At 43.6% G+C, this 20,160-nt stretch overlaps 1 long non-coding RNA gene across 1 annotated transcript; it reads left to right on the forward strand.

The window, feature by feature from the left end:
• The first annotated feature begins 419 nt into the window (after positions 1-419).
• LOC130553790 (uncharacterized) lies at positions 420-7,281 on the forward strand. Its single transcript, XR_008962906.1, has 3 exons — positions 420-479; positions 3,208-3,305; positions 6,493-7,281. It is a non-coding gene; the product is annotated as an uncharacterized LOC130553790 (long non-coding RNA).
• Positions 7,282-20,160: the final 12,879 nt, after the last annotated feature.

The raw sequence follows: 20,160 nt of genomic DNA on the forward strand, positions 1-20,160 counted from the left end.
CGAGAGAGGCGTGGCCAATGACGAGACATGAGAAAACCCATGAGAAGTAAAAACAAACAACTCATGGTTTTCTCACATAAAACCTAAGGGCTCTGCCCCGATCCCGCCACACGACTAGAATTTCATAAACAAGACGGTGGGACCGTGACAGAAAGCATTCAGACAGCAGTCGGCTTCAAACAATATGCTTTTGTTCCTATAATTTACACATTCATAAATATCTACATACTGTACCTACATCAACAATGTTTTGATAAATAGCAGTAAGTGAATGATCACGACATAAAGACAGTACTGTACTGTATTTTAACTGTGAGCAGCGTGCAGCTGAAGTGGTTCTACTAGAGGAAATGATTAATAATTTATCGGCTATAACATATCGGCCTAAATTTTATTATTTTTTGTGATTGTTTTTGTCCATTTAGATTTCTCAAGATCATCGTTTTGTTGACCATCTGGGAAGAATTCATCTGTGCCATGTAAGTAAAAGTGCAAATAACGTTATATGGTTGCTTTAAGGATTTTGAAATCATATTGGCAGAGGCATATTGTCTTAAGAATAATGTAAACTAAATTCAATATATTTAAACATCTGTTTATATTTTTCTAAACCTCTGCTAGTCCAGACATCCAGAAAAATATCAGGCTATAGGCTTGCACGTTGTTTCTACGTATTTAAAATGAGAGCATGGCAACATACCGTACTTTGCAGGAATTTGTTTGAATTAAAATGCACAAATGTGATTAATCACTTGCCTCACAGCAAAGAGCAAAGCTGCATTCAAAGAAACTTCTACTATTAAAATTAAAGATTAAATTTTATAAATTTGTTTTTAAATTAATAATTAATAACTAATAAAAACAAAATAACACTTATTTTAATCAACAGATGCCGCCTTACTTTTCAATGACATAATATCGTTGCGCATCACAGGTCAACTGAAATTAAAAGAATAGATACAATTTAAATACAGATTAAATTAAATATTAATACAGAAACACTACATAGTGCTCCTTGAGATACACTGCCCTTCCAAAAAAAAGTCACCACTTGTATTTAACTAAGCAAATAGGGTAAGAGCCTCCCATTGGATTGGAGGTATAGGTTCAGCAACGTTATGTGCCCAAAGAATGAGGTCAGCTGATGTTGTGATTATTTTTGCTGTGAAGAATCACTCTTAAAGCTGTGAGTTCCATTGCCAAAGGAAGACTTTAATATCAAAGATACAAAGCCGAGTTGCCTGCAGAACAACTGAACAACTCTGGTTGGGGGACTGACCTTTATAGTGGTCCTCACACACACAGGTCAACCTAAGTTATCGGTGGTTACATTATCACTTGAAACAGATATCTGACCTCAGCAGTCCTTGCTGGTGAGGTGGCAATGATAACAAGGACTCTGGTACTTACACTAGAGATGAACTAACAAAGTCCAGACCTCACCATGTAGAGATAAACTTCTAATAGTAAAACAATGGGTACATGATTCCGTTATACTTTGGTCAATAAAATCTTCAACACTGACTGCCTGAATATACTGAATGACCAGGTTATTCCATTAATGATTTTTTCTTCCCGATGGCACGGACATATTCCAAGATGACAATGCCGGATTCATCGGACTCAAATTGTGAAAGAATGATTCAGGGAGCATGAGACATCATCTTCACACATGGATTGTCCACAACAGAGTCCAGACCTTAACCCCATTGAGAATCTTTGGTAGACATTGTCGATATTATATTGCGTATTGGGTAATGGATTAGCACAATGTTGTTATCGCGGGCACTTTCAAATACCGCGAAAATATATAGATTTTTTAGAACGTGTATTTGTTTTTTTCATCAACCGGATAAAAGTACACTGCGTGTATGCTGCGTAGGAATGCCACTCTGATCTAAACGATCCCGTTCCCCATGTGGAGATGCCTACGTGTGTGTGCGCGCGCTGCTGAGCAAAAGACGCGTGCGCACTCTGATGTAAACAGTACCACACGGAAGAGGAAGCATGGCGGAGGAGGAACGCTGCCGACGATTTATCCCCCTTCTAAAAGGGTGAAGTCTTGAGGTTTGGAAATATTTTGGGGTTAAAAGTAAGCCGAGTAATGAAATTTGACAGTGTGGCAGAATAATTATTTTAATTATACGTTGATGGAACGCAATAAAGTCCATACACTGTCAAAAAGTGCGAGTGAATTTCTGTTTATAAATGTTTAGCTTGCTATAATAGTTAACACACTGGCTTGGCTTATTCAAACAATAATAATAATAATAAATGAATTGTAGTACTAGCGTTGTACAGACATAAGTATATTTAAAAGCAGTTAACAAAAGTTGTTCTTTTGCAGTTTGCATTTATTCTGTTTGAATAAACTCACTTTATACATCATTACTGTGTGTTTTTTATTTATATTTAAATGTTTGAGGTTCTCTTTATTATTTAAAATAAAGTTGTTATCAAGAGGAAAACACTGAAGTTGGTTTATATTTTCAACCTGCATTTCTCATAGAATTGAATACTGCGATAATACCGTTACCGCCGATGAAACCTTAATCAATTAATCGCAGCATGGAAATTTGATACCGGCACAAGCCTATTTGGGAGTGTGCTGAGAAAACTTTGCGCAGCGGTCCGACTCTCCCATTATCAATACAAGATCTTGGAGAAAACTTATGGACATTGCAGAAGCTTCTCGAAGCGATGCCACAGTGAATGTGTGTCGTAATCAAAGCTCAAGGCGGTCCAACGAAATATTAGTGCGTGACTTTTTTGGGGACGGGCAGTGTATAAAGTGCTGCAATAAAATACATTTGGAAAAAACTTCTGTTGGTCAGAAATGATGCATTTATATGTACAAAATTAGAAGATTAAAAATTAATAAAAACTATGTGAACTTAAAAATAGGTTAAATTTAGCTGTTATGAAATGCATTTTATTCAGAGTAAATGTGATTATTTTGACTACTGGCACTTTTGGTCATGGAGCTTGAGACAAACTGTCTGATAGTTTGTGTGCGTTCTGATAAAGTGAATACATATAAATATAATTATATCCCAAACCTGATGTGTGTTTCTCTGTGTAATCCTTGTAATGCATAAGAATACTATGGTTGATGATGATGTCTTAAATAATTATTAAAGAAATAAGTGTTAATATTATAGTTATGTTTTCCTTGAACAGCTGCTGACAGAAATTCTTTTATTTCAGTGGCAAGCTGGTGATCAGGACTTGAAAAGTAATATAAAAAGATGGCTTCCACTTGCATCTGACAAGAGAGGGCCCGAAACAAGCAAAATCTTTATAAGGTATTTCAGATGTTGTTAGCATTTACATGAGTTACCATTCATGCCTTCAGTCTGTCTGATGTATTAACCATGAGTCATTTTCTGTTCCCTCTCTTATCTCTTTCTGTGAGTCTGTCCTTTTAAGGTACACTTACTTGAGGAGATTCCAGATGTTTTATCGATCACTTCCATTTGTTTATTGTAATGTTACAATTCAAATAAATATCTAAACATATATTTCTCATATTTCTTTGGAGCATTTTTACATAGAAGCACATGGCAACACCTACAGTAAAGTATGAAACTTGAAACCTCTAAAAGAAGTTGTTCTGTGCATAGTCTATTTTCAGTGTAAAGTGTTTTAAGATGGGAAAAGTAAATCACATCCCAATAAAATGATGTTTTGTTGAAAAACATTTTAAAAATGGCTTAATTTTTACATAAAACTGAATATCTAATACACATTTATTTAGTAGATTTTATGAAGTGCATGATTAAGAATAAATGATATACTTAATTTAGTTTTGTTGTTCTTATTAAACGCATGTACATTTCCTGGCTGAGTGTACAGTTTTTAGATGGCATGATTGTGGCCCTATGCTGGCAGTGTCAGCTCACTTTAAGCACCCGGACTCGGGCCAGTGGTGGCTGAGTGTACAGTTTTTAGTTGGCGTGATTGTGGCCCTATGCTGGCAGTGTAGGCTCACTTTAAGCACCCGGACTCGGGCCAGTGGTGGCTGAGTGTACAGTTTTTAGTTGCCGTGATTGTGGCCCTATGCTGGCAGTGTCGGCTCACTTTAAGCACCCGGACTCGGGCCAGTGGTGGCTGAGTGTACAGTTTTTAGTGGGCGTGATTGTGGCCCTATGCTGGCAGTGTTGGCTCACTTTAAGCAACCGGACTCGGGCCAGTGTACTTGGGCCGATTCTGGGGCGTCACTCATTCCAGATTTGGCATGAGTCTGGCAACCGCAACTGGGCCGATTTATTTTTTCTGGCCTGCCGGATTTGGGCCATTTTTGGGCCGAACTGTTTTGGCTACCTGGTTGCTATGCGTTTTTCCCACGATCAGCGCCGGCGTTCGACTGGGTGACCAGAGTTGAAAAATGCTCAACTTTGGGCAGAACGCTGCGCCTGCAGCGGGCGTTTACAGCCGAGCTGTCATTTTCAGCCGCGTAAATGCGCCTCGGTGGACACAGCCCCTTATACATTTTGTGAGTTCACTCACTGCACTTGCTGCCCAGCCGTTCCCAATGACATACAGATCCGCAGCATTGCCATCTACTGACTAAAACCAAAACGGCAACCGATGTCGAATAGATTAATGATTACAGACCAGATTGTAGTGTTAGTAAAACTATACTTAATACATGTGTAATACATAAGGGAGATAAATATGATTACATAAACCGTAGGCCTTTCATAACACGACCAGACTTGTTTTGTTTTGCCACCTCGTGGGAAGTTTTTGTTTTTTGTATTAGCCTCAGTTTCNGTTTTTTCCCCATTGTGGGTGTTTTGGTTTCTGTTTTTGTGTAAATAAAGTGTTTTGTTAACCCCTTCACGCCTGCCTGCAATTGGGTTCTTCTCCACGGCAGTTCGTGACAGAATACACGAGCCCGATACGAACCCAGCAGGTATGGACAGTTCCCTGCGAGCCCGCCAGACCTGGTTATTGTTCGGGCTTCGCCAGGGGGATCGGGGGGTACGGGAGTTTGCCCGTACTTTCCTGGATGCGGTGGCAGAGACGGGGTTCGGTTAGAAGGAACTTACCGTAATTTTTAACGGCTGTCTCACCGAACCCCTCAAGCCCAGCGAGATGAGGATGCTGAGTCCCCTGTACTTTGGTGACATGCTCAGGTACGTGGTCAACCGGGACGAACCATGGCCCACTACGCCATCCTGGGTATCCTCTCCGCTGGCTACCGTCCCGGAAAACCTCATCCTGGCCACCGTGAATTGGGGGACTCAGCTCCTCCATCCTCAAGCTCTGTCGTTCCACCCACCTCCAGCTCCGCCAATCCATCTCCACCGTCCACCAGCCTCGTTGGCAAGCGGGGGAGGCGAGCGTCCTGGGGATCCACCTCCGAGGAGTCCCAGCCGGAGCCAGCCGTGCCTTATACCTCCTTCCATCACCCGACCACCAGCCGGGTGGCTCGGCGGAAGAAGAAGAGGCAGCGGCGGGCAGCGTGGACTCCAACCCTGCCGGTGCAGCCGGCGTCCAGTCTGGTGTCCAGTCCTGTGTCCAGTCCGGTGCAGCCGGCGTCCCAGCCAGTGATCCAGCCGGCGTCCAGTCCGGTGATCCAACCGGCGTCCAGTCCGGTGTCCAGTCCGGCGTCCAGTCCGGTGATCCAGCCAGCGTCCCAGCCGGCCTTCCGGCGGGCGTCAAGCCCTGTCCAGCCGGCCTTCCAGCCGGCGTCAAGCCCCGTCCAGCCGGCATTCCAGCCGCCGTCAAGCCCCGTCCAGCCGGCCTTCCAGCCGGCATCAAGCCCCGTCCAGCCGGCCTTCCAGCCGGCATCAAGCCCCGTCCAGCCGGCATCAAGCCCCGTCCAGCCAGCGTCAAGCCCTGTCCAGCCGGCCTTCTAGCCGGGTCCCAGCCAGGACTTCCCCCACAGAATAACCCAGGACTCCGCGCCCTCGAGCGCAGCCGGGGATTAAGACTGTTCCCCCCATGAACTCTTTTGTTCGCCCACCCCCCTCCCATGTTTGTTGTTTTTGTTGTCCCACCCCAATCCTGTGGTTATTTTGTCTTGCTTGCCTTTGATTTTGTTTTCATTGTTTTGCCTAGTCCTGTCGGTCACCCAGTCGGTCTTGTATTGTCAGTCTACCCCTTGGTGAGCACCTGGAGGTGCTTATTAAAGGGGGGGCTTCTGTCATGGCTCTTTTCGTGACACGCCAGTTCGTGACAGTGTTTGTTCAAAAATTAAAAATTCTGCAGCAATTACCCAAACACGTATAATTACAAATGAAACTGAGAGACAATTATCCATTTGTGAAGTACTCATGAAAATTGAAAATGAAAGTTTGAAACCAATTTTCATTTGATTAATTTTGATGGTGAAAATTGAAAAAAGAACTGCAAAGCGTTACACGGACCGAGACGGATGCATGTTTCTAAACAGGATCTAATGCTGCTAATCTTGCATTTCAGGCTATTTAAATCAAGCACACACAGTTTTATGTTTGCTTCATTTATTGCTCTCTCTTTCAGACCTGTCAGAGTCTTCTGCCCCGGGTTCCCCCACAAACCGGAGCCTGCCACACAAAGCCAGGCATCCTCTGTCACGGAATTGCGTGGAGAAGAACCCAATTGCAGGCAGGTGGGAGTGAAGGGGTTAACAAATGACTTTATTCACAAAAACGTAAAACAAAAACCCACGGTGGGGAAAACAAGACACGATAACAGGGGAAATGATATAACAGGTAAACAGGAACATAAACTGACTAAACTAAACTAACAAAGACTAAGCACAACACTAGACCAAATACAATAAACTAACACTAACTAGACTTACTGAAAGAACAAATACAGGAACACGAGCATTGACCACGAACTGGACAGCACAAGGCATACAGCACACACACATGCAATACACGAGCACAGGACAAAGAAACATGAGGGCATTTATAGGGAAGACAAACGAGGGATAACGACACGGGGCAGGTGTGGGTAATCAAACACTCAGGGAAAGATAACAAGGAAACGAGAGAAGCGGGGCCAATGACAAGACACTGGAGAGAACGTATATTATTGTCAAAAGGACAATACTATGTTTCTCTCCACACATAACCAAAGGCTTTGCCATGACTCTGCTACAGGACCAAGAAAAAGATGACTAAATGAAGCAGAGCCATGACAGAAGCCCCCCCTTTAATGAGCACCTCCAGGTGATCACCAAGGGGTAGACGGACGAGACAAAACCGACTGGGTGACAGACAGGACAAGGCAAAACAGAGAAAACAAAATCAAGGGCAGACATGACAACATAATAACAGGACTTGGGTGGGACAGTAAAAATAACAAACATGGGAGGGGGGGTGGGGCCAAACAAGAGCCCATAGGGGGCAGTCCAAAAAGGTTCGGGGGAATAGTCCCAGTCCCCGGCTGCGCTCGAGGGCACGGAGTCCTGGGGGACTTAGGATAAGTCCTGGGGGGAACAGTCTTTGACCCTGGGAGTCTCCCAGGGACCGGCTGGAAGGCCGGCTGGAAAGGGCTGGGTGCCGGCTGGAAGGCCGGCTGGACAGGGCTTGACGCCGGCTGGAAGGCCGGCTGGACAGGGCTTGACGCCGGCTGGAAGGCCGGCTGGACAGGGCTTGACGCCGGCTGGAAGGCCGGCTGGACAGGGCTGGACGCCGGCTGGATCGCCAGCTGGGACGCCGGCTGGATCACCGGCTGGGACGCCAGCTGGATCGCCGGCTGGATGACCGGCTGGGACGCCGGCTGCACCACCGGCTGGGACGACGGCTGCACCGGACTGGACGCCGGCAGAATCACCGGCCGGCACGCAGACTGCACCGGACTGGACGCCGGCTGCACCGGACTGGACCTCCCCCTCCTCAGCTTCTTCTTCCTTGACCGGCCCACAGGACATGTGGCCGGTTGCTGAGAAGCGATGGGGAGCCCGGTTAGCTCCGTACCGGAGGAGTCGGACTGGGAGTCCCATGACTCCCTTCGTCTGCGCCGGCCCCGGATGCTGATGGGCGGAGGAGGAGCTGCCAGGGGAGAGATGGATGGAGCGGTCGTGCTGATAACCCCGATCTGTATAGTGCGACCCTCCGGGATCACGGGCAGTGGGGAAGAAAGACTGGTCTGGACTGAGACCCTGGGCTCCGGCCGATTCATGGCGTACCTGATCATGTCCGTGAAGCCCAGCGGTCTCAGCATCCTCATCTCTGCCCGTGACAGCGGTTTGTTCAGACCGCCGTTGAACATTGCCATCTGCTCCATCTCATCATGGACCATCTCCCCTGCGGTCTCGAAGAATCGGTCGGCAAACTCCGAGACGTCGGAGTAGCCCTGTTGCAGACCGCAGAGGAGATGAGCCTGCCTGGATCGCCTTGCCTCCATAATGCCTGCTGGGTTCAATTCTGGCTCGTGTATTCTGTCACGGAATTGCGTGGAGAAGAACCCAATTGCAGGCAGGCGGGAGTGAAGGGGTTAACAAATGACTTTATTCACAAAAACGTAAAACAAAAACCCACGGTGGGGAAAACAAGACACGATAACAGGGGAAATGACATAACAGGTAAACAGGAACATAAACTGACTAAACTAAACTAACAAAGACTAAGCACAACACTAGACCAAATACAACAAACTAACACTAACTAGACTTACTGAAAGAACAAATACAGGAACACGAACAGGAACATGAGCATTGACCACGAACTGGACAGCACAAGGCATACAGCACACACACATGCAATACACGAGCACAGGACAAAGAAACATGAGGGCATTTATAGGGAAGACAAACGAGGGATAACGACACGGGGCAGGTGTGGGTAATCAAACACTCAGGGAAAGATAACAAGGAAACGAGAGGAGCGGGGCAAATGACTAGACACTGGAGAGAACGTATATTATTGTCAAAAGGACAATAATATGTTTCTCTCCACACATAACCAAAGGCTTTGCCATGACTCTGCTACAGGACCAAGAAAAACATGACTAAATGAAGCAGAGCCATGACATCCTCGAGCTGTGTGACCCAGTGCGCGTCTTCCACCCCCAAGCGAACATCGCAGAAATAAAACATTAAATCATGCGTTTTGTCTGTTTTCATTAATGCATATTTGTCAAACAAAGAAACGAACGTCTTGCAAATATGTAAACTAACCAATTGCTTATAAATATTAGGGGTGGGAGAAAAAGTTGATGCATAGATTCATTATCTAACGATTCAGAATCGATTCTCAAAAATTCAGAATCGATTCTCAAAAATTCAGAATCGATTCTGTGTTCAATTCAAACTGGCACTGCACCACTGTGTGGCGCGTGGGCGCAGGCCAAACAGAATAACCCGTTGATAGACGAACGGCTTCGTTTTAGACAAAATGGAGAAACTACGACCTGCTCCATCAAATTTGAAATCGACTGTGTGGCAACATTTTGGATTTTGTGAAGACAACGAAAAAGGTGTCGTTGATAAAAGCCATACTGTGCGCAAAGTCTGTGGCACCAAATTCAAATATTTCGGGAACACGACTAATATGAAGAAACATATTACGCGGTTCCACTCAGAGCTGGAGAAACAGCATTCTGTTCCAATCACGCACACTCCCGGTTACAGTCAAAGGACCATCGAGCACGTAGCAAAGCTTCCACCGAATTCTGAAAAGGCGAAGCGAATTACCCGGTCAGTTTATCGCCAAAGATTTGCGCCCTTACTCCGTTGTGGACAACCAAGGATTTTGCACGATGTTACAGGTACTTGAGCCACGATACAGTTTGCCCTCACGTCGTTATTTCAGTGAGACTCTACAGTGAGTGTAAAGGTCACATCTTAGAATCACTAAGCAATATGGACAGAGTGGCAAGTGGCAATAGCATGCGATGCATGGACATCAATTACTACAGAATCATATGTCACTATTAGGGCACACTACATTACAGATGAGTGGAAGCTTGCGGCTTGTGTTCTGCAAACGCGTGCTATGAGCGAAAGTCACACAGGGGCGAATATTGCTGAACTACTGCACAATGTTTCAAACGAATGGAAAATTCTGAACAAAGACTTAGTTTTGGTGAGTGACAATGCCTCTAACATGGCTGTTGCAGCACAGCTCGGCAAGTTTTCACACGTGAGATGTTATGCGCACACACTGAATTTGGCTTCTCAGCGAGCGCTAAAGTTGTCGTCAGTGTCAAAGTTGTTAGGGAGGGTGAGGCGGATCGTGACTTTTTTCCACCGCAGCGCAATTGCAATCCATCAGTTGAAGGAGAAGTAAAAACAACTTAATCTTCCGTGTCACAAACTGAAATCAGATGTCATCACTAGATGGAACAGCGCATACAAGATGCTTGAAAGATTTCTTGAACAACAGCCGGCTGTCTGTGCTGCGTTACTATCACAGGAGGTGAGAAAAGGCGCGGCTGAAATCTTCACTCTCACAGATTCCGATATTTCATGCGCTGAGGATGTCATAAACGCCCTTAAGCCTATGAAAGATGCCACCCTTCTAATGTCAGAGGAGAGCAGCCCCACAGTGTGTTTAATTGCTCCATTGCATGCTAAACTGATCCAGGACATGAAAGAAAACACTGAGGAGACATCAGTGATGATCAGGGAGATAAAGAGGGTCATATGTGAGGACCTCAGCAAAAGGTACACCACTGAGCAGGAGACCAGCCTTCTTAACAAATGTGCTTCTCTTGACCCGCGCTTTAAGGCACTGCCTTTTCTATCCAAAGAAAAAAGAGAGGAAGCTTACAAAACAGTGATTACTGAAGCTTCATCATTACAAGAGGTAATCCTTTTTACACAATATCTGTGATCATTAATGACAAAAAGTTTTAGCATGTGACATTACAGAGTGCAATATTACTGTTTTAGCATTATTAAGGCTTATTTGTATTTTGATTTCATGTCTTAAATTTATTAAATGAATCTCTCTAATTTCTCTAAATCTTTAAATGTATACTGTGGATTACATTATCTCAATGATTTACCTGAACATTTATGTTTGATCTACATTGTGTTTATTTCCTTTTCTTTTGGTTGTTGAAAAGCAGGAAGATGGGGCAAAAGAGCATGAAAATCTAGAAGACAGCTTTGTGAAAGAAGCCAACAGCTTAGTGAGCCCACATCCTGAAGTCACAGAGTTGCTGGATGACTGTCCTACTACTTCAAAAGGACGAGCTTCATCTCTGCTTCACAATCTGCTGGGACAGACCTTCTCTGATGCTTCAGTTACACCACATCATCATCATCAGTCAGCCTGTGCCTTAGTTGAAGAGGAAATGACCAGATATTGTAGTACCCCACCACTCCCTCTATCAGAGGACCCCCTTAACTGGTGGCGTGTCAACAAGGTGTCATTTCCTTTGCTCTCCAAAATGGCAGAGATATTTATGCATTCCTGCAACCAGTGTCTCAGCAGAGAGAGTCTTCTCCACTGCAGGAGATATTGTTACAGCACAGCGAAGCACACTTACTTCTGAACATGTGGACCAACTGCTGTTCTTACACAAAAACTTAAACTTAACAGTATAATATAATAGATAATGTCGTGATTCTGCCCATCTGGTGATGTCTTTTTTGATCTTGTAGCAGAATCACGGCAGGATCCCTTGTTTTATGTGAGAAGCCATGAGATGTTTGTTTTTTACTTCCCATGTGTTTTCTAGTGTCTTGTCTGTGGCCCCGCCCCTCTCGTTTCCTGTATTGTCTCCCACTTGTGTTTTATGTTCCACACCTGTCCTCGTTCGTTATCCCTTGTTTGTCTTTCCTTTAAATACCCTCTTGTTTCTTTGTCCTGTTCTCATGCATTGTATATGTTGTCTTTGGTGGCGTTCCTTGTTTATTGTATCCTGTTATTTCCTGTGTCTCCCGTGCTCGTGGTCCATTTGGAGTGTCCTGTCAGTTAGTAAGTGTTTAGTTTGGTTTATCTAGTGTTGTTTATTTTCAGTCTAGTGTTAGTTAGTAGTCGTCCTGTCATTATCTTGTTGTATTGTGTTTTCCCCCATCGTGGGTTTTTGTTTTGTGTTTCTTGTAAATAAAGTCTTGTTTTTTGTTAACCTCATTCCCCGCTGCCTGCAATTGGGTTCTTCTGCACACTTTTCTTGACAGATAAACTATGATAGGCCTAGATGTTGAATATTTAAGTTCGTATTAAATCTGTTAAAGATTTTTTTGTGGCTCTAAACAAAGTAAACTTTTTTTGCTTAAAGACATTTCTTTGTTAAAAGGTTCTAAAGAAACTTAAAAATTGTCGCACTTAGTTGTGAATTGAGAACTGTTTGTTCTTAATGATTGTTTTTTTGTAAAGTTTTTGCTTTCCATGTTTCATTCAGAGCTTGTTTATCCTGAATATAACTTTGTTAATAAAATAAAAGTATTGAAACAAATCTTCATAATCCTTTTTCAATATGGCAATACTCTCAAACAGATATTCTTCTAACTATAAACAAAAAGCATATAACTCTAATTTTGGTTAAAATCTAAAGTGTAATGTATTTGCACAGCAGGATAATTAATTACCAAACATGTATGTTAAGAATCGTTTTGGGAATCTAATCGTTTTTTCGAGTTTTTTCTCGCAACACAACGACTTTATTCTCAAAGTATAGTGAGTTTATTGTCGACATTTTATTTCGAGTTTTTTTTTCTCGAAATTTAACGATTTTTTTCTCGAAACACAACAACTTTATTCTCGAAATTTATTGAGTTTATTCTCAACATTTAATTTCGACTTTTTTCCCCCCAAAAAACTGCGGGTTTAATTTCGTATTATAATGACTTTAATCTCAAAACGGTTTTATATTTTTTTTATTGCTTGGCCCTAATACTCTTCCGTAGTTTTGAACTGATCCGAAGTCCCATTTTAGAAGCCTCATCAAACAGAAAAATTACTAAAATACTACAAATTGACAGGCCACATTTTAGAATTATAGTACTCATCATAACTTTATCTAGGAATTATGTTTAAAAGCATCCAGAATAAATCAAAACTATATGCAGGACTAAAGAATATACAGGTGCTGGTCATATAATTAGAATATCATCAAAAAGTTGATTTATTTCACTAATTCCATTCAAAAAATGAAACTTGTATATTATATTCATTCATTACACACAGACTGATATATTTCAAATGTTTATTTCTTTTAATTTGATGATTATAATTGACAACTAATGAAAATCCCAAATTCAGTATCTCAGAAAATTAGAATATTACTTAAGACCAATACAAAGAAAGGATTTTTAGAAATCTTGGCCAACTGAAAAGTATGAACATGAAAAGTATGAGCATGTACAGCACTCAATACTTAGTTGGGGCTCCTTTTGCCTGAATTACTGCAGCAATGCGGCGTGGCATGGAGTCGATCAGTCTGTGGCACTGCTCAGGTGTTATGAGAGCCCAGGTTGCTCTGATAGTGGCCTTCAGCTCTTCTGCATTGTTGGGTCTGGCATATCGCATCTTCCTCTTCACAATACCCCATAGATTTTCTATGGGGTTAAGGTCAGGCGAGTTTGCTGGCCAATTAAGAACAGGGATACCATGGTCCTTAAACCAGGTACTGGTAGCTTTGGCACTGTGTGCAGGTGCCAAGTCCTGTTGGAAAATGAAATCTGCATCTCCATAAAGTTGGTCAGCAGCAGGAAGCATCAGAAGCGTCTCGCCTGGGCTAAAGACAAAAAGGACTGGACTGCTGCTGAGTGGTCCAAAGTTATGTTCTCTGATGAAAGTAAATTTTGCATTTCCTTTGGAAATCAGGGTCCCAGAGTCTGGAGGAAGAGAGGAGAGGCACAGAATCCACGTTGCTTGAGGTCCAGTGTAAAGTTTCCACAGTCAGTGATGGTTTAGGGTGCCATGTCATCTGCTGGTGTTGGTCCACTGTGTTTTCTGAGGTCCAAGGTCAACGCAGCCGTATACCAGGAAGTTTTAGAGCACTTCATGCTTCAATTCCTATGTGTCCTTTTTAGTGGAGTACACTTTTATCGCAGTACTTATGTGATCGTTTAGTAAGAAGAATATACACATACTGTGCTTAAAAAGAGCGTTTGAATAGCTGTATAGCAGTTAAAATAGTAACAATATCGTTTCATGTTATTTTTATGAATAACCTTGCTATACATTGTAATCTGGTGAATGCCACTTTGGTGAATTAAAGTCCCAATGTCCTGAAAATCTGTACATTGTTCTATTGTCCCCCTAATGTGAATACATATATGCAAACTATAGTGTGTGTGTGTGTGTGTGTCCTTGTACCCCCACTTTGTGGCATGCACAACATTTACACCTGTTAAAAAAATGTTAGTGATTTTTTTTCACTACATCAAAACCTGAAATGTAACATTACAACAGAAAGCTGGTGCCCCTTAACTACAGTAGGCCTAATTGTTAAAAATACTTAATGGAAAAGAGTTGTTTTTTGTTTTCTATTCTACAAAAGTGTCATGTTAATGTGTAATTCTTGTAAAATAGTATGTTGTAAATTGCTGAGTTTCATTCTTATAAAATATTTTAATATATAAATCTTTTAATGAGTGGATTCTTGCGTGTGTGTGGTGGGTTGATGGGGGGCACCTCTGGGGCTGTTGCCCAGGGGCACCATGAGGTCTTAATACGCCTCTGCCTATAGTGATTAGTAGTGCTGTAGTACTCGAGTCCGGTCTCGGACTCGAGTCCGGACTCGAGACGTTTTTTATGGTCTCGGACTTGTCTTGGACTCGTTGGTATTTGAACTCGGTCTTGTCTCGGACTTGGTCATTGGTCTCGCAAATGTTCTAGTCGGTCTCGTCCGAGTCCAGCGATATATGTTTTATTTTCTCCTTCAAAACAAAACATTGATAGAGCAATATTCTTGTGATACGAAAACTGTTGCCGACTCTCGACTCTAGAACGAGAGCTGCGCGTGCTCATAAGTTCCTTAAAGTAATAAACAGTTACACTTCGGCTTTGTGACTTTAGTGCTATACCTATATAGTAAAAATAAAATGACCTTATTTTATCTGCTTTTTGATCATTACAAATGTGACCAGGGATTTAGATTTACCACTCGGAACACATTTAACGGGTTCAATTTTCTTTTGTGGTTTATTCAATTATTAAGTTGTAGTTGAAATGATGGTTCAGAAACGTGTTTTAGAACGCACAGCTCTGGACAACAAGCCAATACAAAAAAATGGTTCTTGACCCACCAAGTGTGGTGTTACCAATCAAAGAAAAAACACAACCTGTCCTATACAATTTTCAAAAAAACAAAAGAATGTGACAGAAATACGGCAGTGGGGATACTGTACAAAGAAAGCAACAACATAAGTACATTTATATATATCCATGTACAATTAAGAGAGAAATTAAAGACACATTATGATGAAAACCAAGCAAAAACACTCACATAATGATGACCTCCTCACTCAATCACCACATACAGGCAGTGACAACCTTTTTAAGACCTCAGTTGCACTGTTCACAGTCAGCATACATCTATCCTTGCATATTCTGTCTTTTACACAAACAAATGACAAATAGATCAAATAAAATAATCGTAAGCTGAAATGTATGACGTTGTGAAACACAAACGAAACAGGTTTACAGCACATGGTATGACGTCATATATGTACGGACATTATACCATGACATAACCTAACCTAACAGCACAGTATACATTCAGAAATGTTTGTTATAAGGATGTTGCAAATTAAAACACTTTATTTACTGCAGGATGCTCTAAATTGCTCGCAAATTCCCATACACATGCACATCCCTCTCGCACTGCACTCGCACGTTTCAAACTCACGTGTGACGCATGCGCATTTAACCACACTCATATACACACTGCCCCCTGTCGCCAACTCTTGTAAATTACAGGTCATGCAAGGAAACTTTAAGGCTATTTACCACCTGGTCACATTCTCCCCTGCAACAAGTCAGCGTCCTCGATGACTCATTCAATCACGGATTTCAGCACTCATGGCGCCCTGTAACGCCTTTTCAAACAATGCAGTACCAATACTGGCTAGTACCTGGGACACCATATCTGTGCTGACACTCACCGCATGGCAAGCAGACCGGGGTACATGAAAAGGATTTGTGTGAGCACCAGCAGTTGTTCGCTTACTTCTGCGCACCGCTGGAACCGGTACTTTCCTACGAACTGGGTTACACATTTTAGAAGCTTCCAACTGCGGCGACTGACTCAGCTCATCAGCTACCTCTGCAGACAAACCCATATCATCAGACGTCACAGTGTCTCTATGTGCACCCTCAGAAACATGGTTTTCTCCAGAACCCTCACTATCCAGCTCCAAAGCACCCGATGCCTCTGAAGCAACTGAAGTGTCCGTGACCACCTTACCATAGGGTTGCACGGCCTCCTCTACCACAACAAAATCAGGCTCAAAAATCTCACAACCCTCCCTGCTTACAAGCTGTGTATTAGGTAGAGACTTACCCCTAGACCTAAGCCTAGGAGTGGGCATGGCCCCTGGACGCAACTCTGACCTGTGAACCCGTTTTGAGGGACCTCCCTCTAAAGGTTCAACCGTGTAGGTGGTGCCTAATATCTCTACTACCCTGTACATGACCGGGTTCCAGGCATCTTGAATCTTGTTCCTGCCTGGAAGCCGCTTACGCAAGTAGACAAGCTCTCCGACACTCACTTGAGGGCAGTAAGCCTTCTCATTCAGACGAGTCACTCTCCCTAGAGCTTTTTCCTCCGAACACTCCCTAGCCTTCTCATGAGCATACCTCAACCTCTCCTGATGGACAGACAACCAGTCATGCCTCCTCTCAGTAACTTCCTCACAACCTAACAATGCGTCAATAGGCAAATGAGGGTGAACCCCAAATAAGAGGTAATACGGGGAAAACCCGGTAGTAGCATGCGGTGTCACATTGTAGGCATGAACCAACTCCGGCAAGTACTCTGGCCAACGCCTCTTCTTTTCTGGTGGTAGAATGCATAACAGGTTATGAAGTGTCCGGTTGTACCTTTCACACTGGGCATTTCCTTGCGGCCTATAAGGGGTGGTACGGGTTTTCTTAACCCCGTAGAGTCGACACAGCTCCGCAATTACCTCACTTTCGAAATTTCTACCTTGGTCAGAGTGCAACCTCTCCGGAACCCTGTACTTCATAAACCACTCTTTCAGCAAGATCTTAGCTGTGGTATCGGCCTTTTGGTCTTTCGTAGGAAAAGCCTGCGTGAACTTCGTGAAAACTTCAGTAACAACCAAAACATGTTCACGCCCATCAGAAGCAGGCTCTAGGACTGTAAAGTCCACGGCGATCACCTCCAGAGGTCGGGATGCCAAAAATGCCTTCACCGGGGCACGAACTTTGGGCTGAGGCATCTTGGTTAAGATACAACGCTGGCACTTCTTTACCCATGCCTCTACATCTTCATACATGCCCGACCAGAAACACCTTTGTTTCAACAACCCTACTGTCCATTCGATGCCCTGGTGCCCCAGGACATCATGTACACTACGCAGCGCTTGTTCCCTTAAACATTCGGGTAGCAACAATTGCCAGAAGCTCCCCTCAGGGGAATCATCCACCACCCTATACAACACCCCATTCCGTTCTTTAATCAAGCTCCACTGCTTCAACAGACACTTAACTGCCCTAGAGAGAGATTTCCTTTCTGAGGGAGCAGGTCTCTTCTTTCTGTCCCAGAACTTTCTAAAATCTTGCATTACAAGGTCATTTCTCTGAAACTCAACCAGCTGCTCCCGAGTGTAACTGGGAAACGTTGGGGTATTACCCTGAGAGCTGGTAAATGCCTCCTCATTGGCCTCACAGGCACGTATTTGCCTCAATCTGCAACAGTCTAACCCCTTCGAGACAAGTTTCTGGTCTAATGCAGTACTGTCCCTCATCATGCTGCAAATAGCTATACACTCATCCCAATCAGCATCAGGATCTGACTCAGGCTCCCCTGCAAACTCCTGCCTGGACAGAGCATCAGCAGCAGCGTTACTCTTTCCTGGCCTATACTTCACTTCGAAATTAAAGACCGACAGCTGAGCCACCCACCTCTGCTCGATTGCACCCAACTTGGCCGTCTGTAAGTGACAGAGCGGATTATTATCTGTGATCACCTCAAACCTAGACCCAAGCAAGTAGCCACGAAACTTTTCGACCATGGCCCACTTAAGGGCCAGTAGCTCAAGCTTCATGCTACTGTAATTCCGATCATTTCGCTCCGCACTGCGCAACCTCCTACTTGCGTACGCAATCACTCTTTTCTCCTCACCCTGTTTCTGATATAGGATCGCCCCTAAGCCAGTCTGACTCGCATCAGTTTCGAGAATGAACGGACAAGTAAAATCCGCGAAACCCAACACAGGTGCCCTCGTTAGCTTACACTTCAACTGGTCAAATGCATGAGCACACTCTTCAGTCCACAGACGACTAAAGTGGCGACCGCTCTTGGCACACCTACCTTCCCTCAAACCATCATTTAACAGGTCATGTAATGGCCCAGCTATTCTCGAGAAGCCCTCCACGAATTTCCGATAATAGCTGCAAAACCCCAAAAATGACCTCAGCTCCTTAAGGGTTTCTGGGGTCCTCCAATTACTGACTGCAGTGACTTTGTCCGGGTCAGGGGAAATCCCCTCCGCGGACACCTGGTGACCAAGGAAACGCACAGAGTCTTGAAGGAAACTGCATTTTCCTAATTTCACCTTTAAGCCGGTCTCCGACAACCGTTTCAGCACCATCTCTAATCTCTCCAGGTGTTCCCCAAATGTCGGCGAAAACAACAAGATGTCATCCAAATACACTATCAATACCTGGAAAATCAGATCGCTCATAACAGCCTGCATAAGCCGCTGAAAAGTCGACGGCCCATTGCAAACCCCGAACGGCATCCTTCGATACTCAAATAAACCGAAAGGCGTTGTGAACGCCGTCTTGGCTCTGTCCCTGTCACACATGGCAATCTGATGGTAGCCTGATGCCAAATCCACTGTTGAGAAATACCTGGCACCTGTGAGAGCATCAAAACTCTCGTCAATTCTAGGAAGCGGAAATGCATCACGACTCGTCTTGGCGTTGAGCTTTCGGTAATCTACGCACAATCTCAATGAACCATCAGTCTTGCCATTCTTGTCCGAATCTCTCCCCTTAACCAGGACGGTCGCTGCTGACCAAGCAGGCACGTGCGCAGGAGTCTGACCTACGATTCTAGCAACCGACACTCGTTCAACAAACTCAATGGACTGGGCTTGCTGGAAAGCCACCCTCCAGTTAGAATCAAGGTTTCCCCTCAACGTGGTGTCAAACTCAGCCCAAACGAGGTTCCTGCACTTGCTAATGATGTTCATTCCAATCAAAACTGGCACAGGCGATGGACTAGGGGTTTCTTTAACGATCAAAAACCCACACTCAGGCAGATTCATCCCCATCACTTCCACGTCTAGTTCCACGTAGCCTACATAAGGAATGTCTAACCCGTTCGCCGCTGTGAGTTTCAACCAGTTTGATTTAGACAGCACATCGCTCTCGTCCACAAAGAAATGTTCTCGGAAAAAACTGGTTTATTCAATTATTAAGTTGTAGTTGAAATGATGGTTCAGAAACGTGTTTTAGAACGCACAGCTCTGGACAACAAGCCAATACAAAAAAATGGTTCTTGACCCACCAAGTGTGGTGTTACCAATCAAAGAAAAAACACAACCTGTCCTATACAATTTTCAAAAAAACAAAAGAATGTGACAGAAATACGGCAGTGGGGATACTGTACAAAGAAAGCAACAACATAAGTACATTTATATATATCCATGTACAATTAAGAGAGAAATTAAAGACACATTATGATGAAAACCAAGCAAAAACACTCACATAATGATGACCTCCTCACTCAATCACCACATACAGGCAGTGACAACCTTTTTAAGACCTCAGTTGCACTGTTCACAGTCAGCATACATCTATCCTTGCATATTCTGTCTTTTACACAAACAAATGACAAATAGATCAAATAAAATAATCGTAAGCTGAAATGTATGACGTTGTGAAACACAAACGAAACAGGTTTACAGCACATGGTATGACGTCATATATGTACGGACATTATACCACGACATAACCTAACCTAACAGCACAGTATACATTCAGAAATGTTTGTTATAAGGATGTTGCAAATTAAAACACTTTATTTACTGCAGGATGCTCTAAATTGCTCGCAAATTCCCATACA

Source organism: Triplophysa rosa, linkage group LG5 (genome assembly GCF_024868665.1).
Source record: "Triplophysa rosa linkage group LG5, Trosa_1v2, whole genome shotgun sequence".
NCBI classification, from domain to species: Eukaryota; Metazoa; Chordata; class Actinopteri; order Cypriniformes; family Nemacheilidae; genus Triplophysa; species Triplophysa rosa.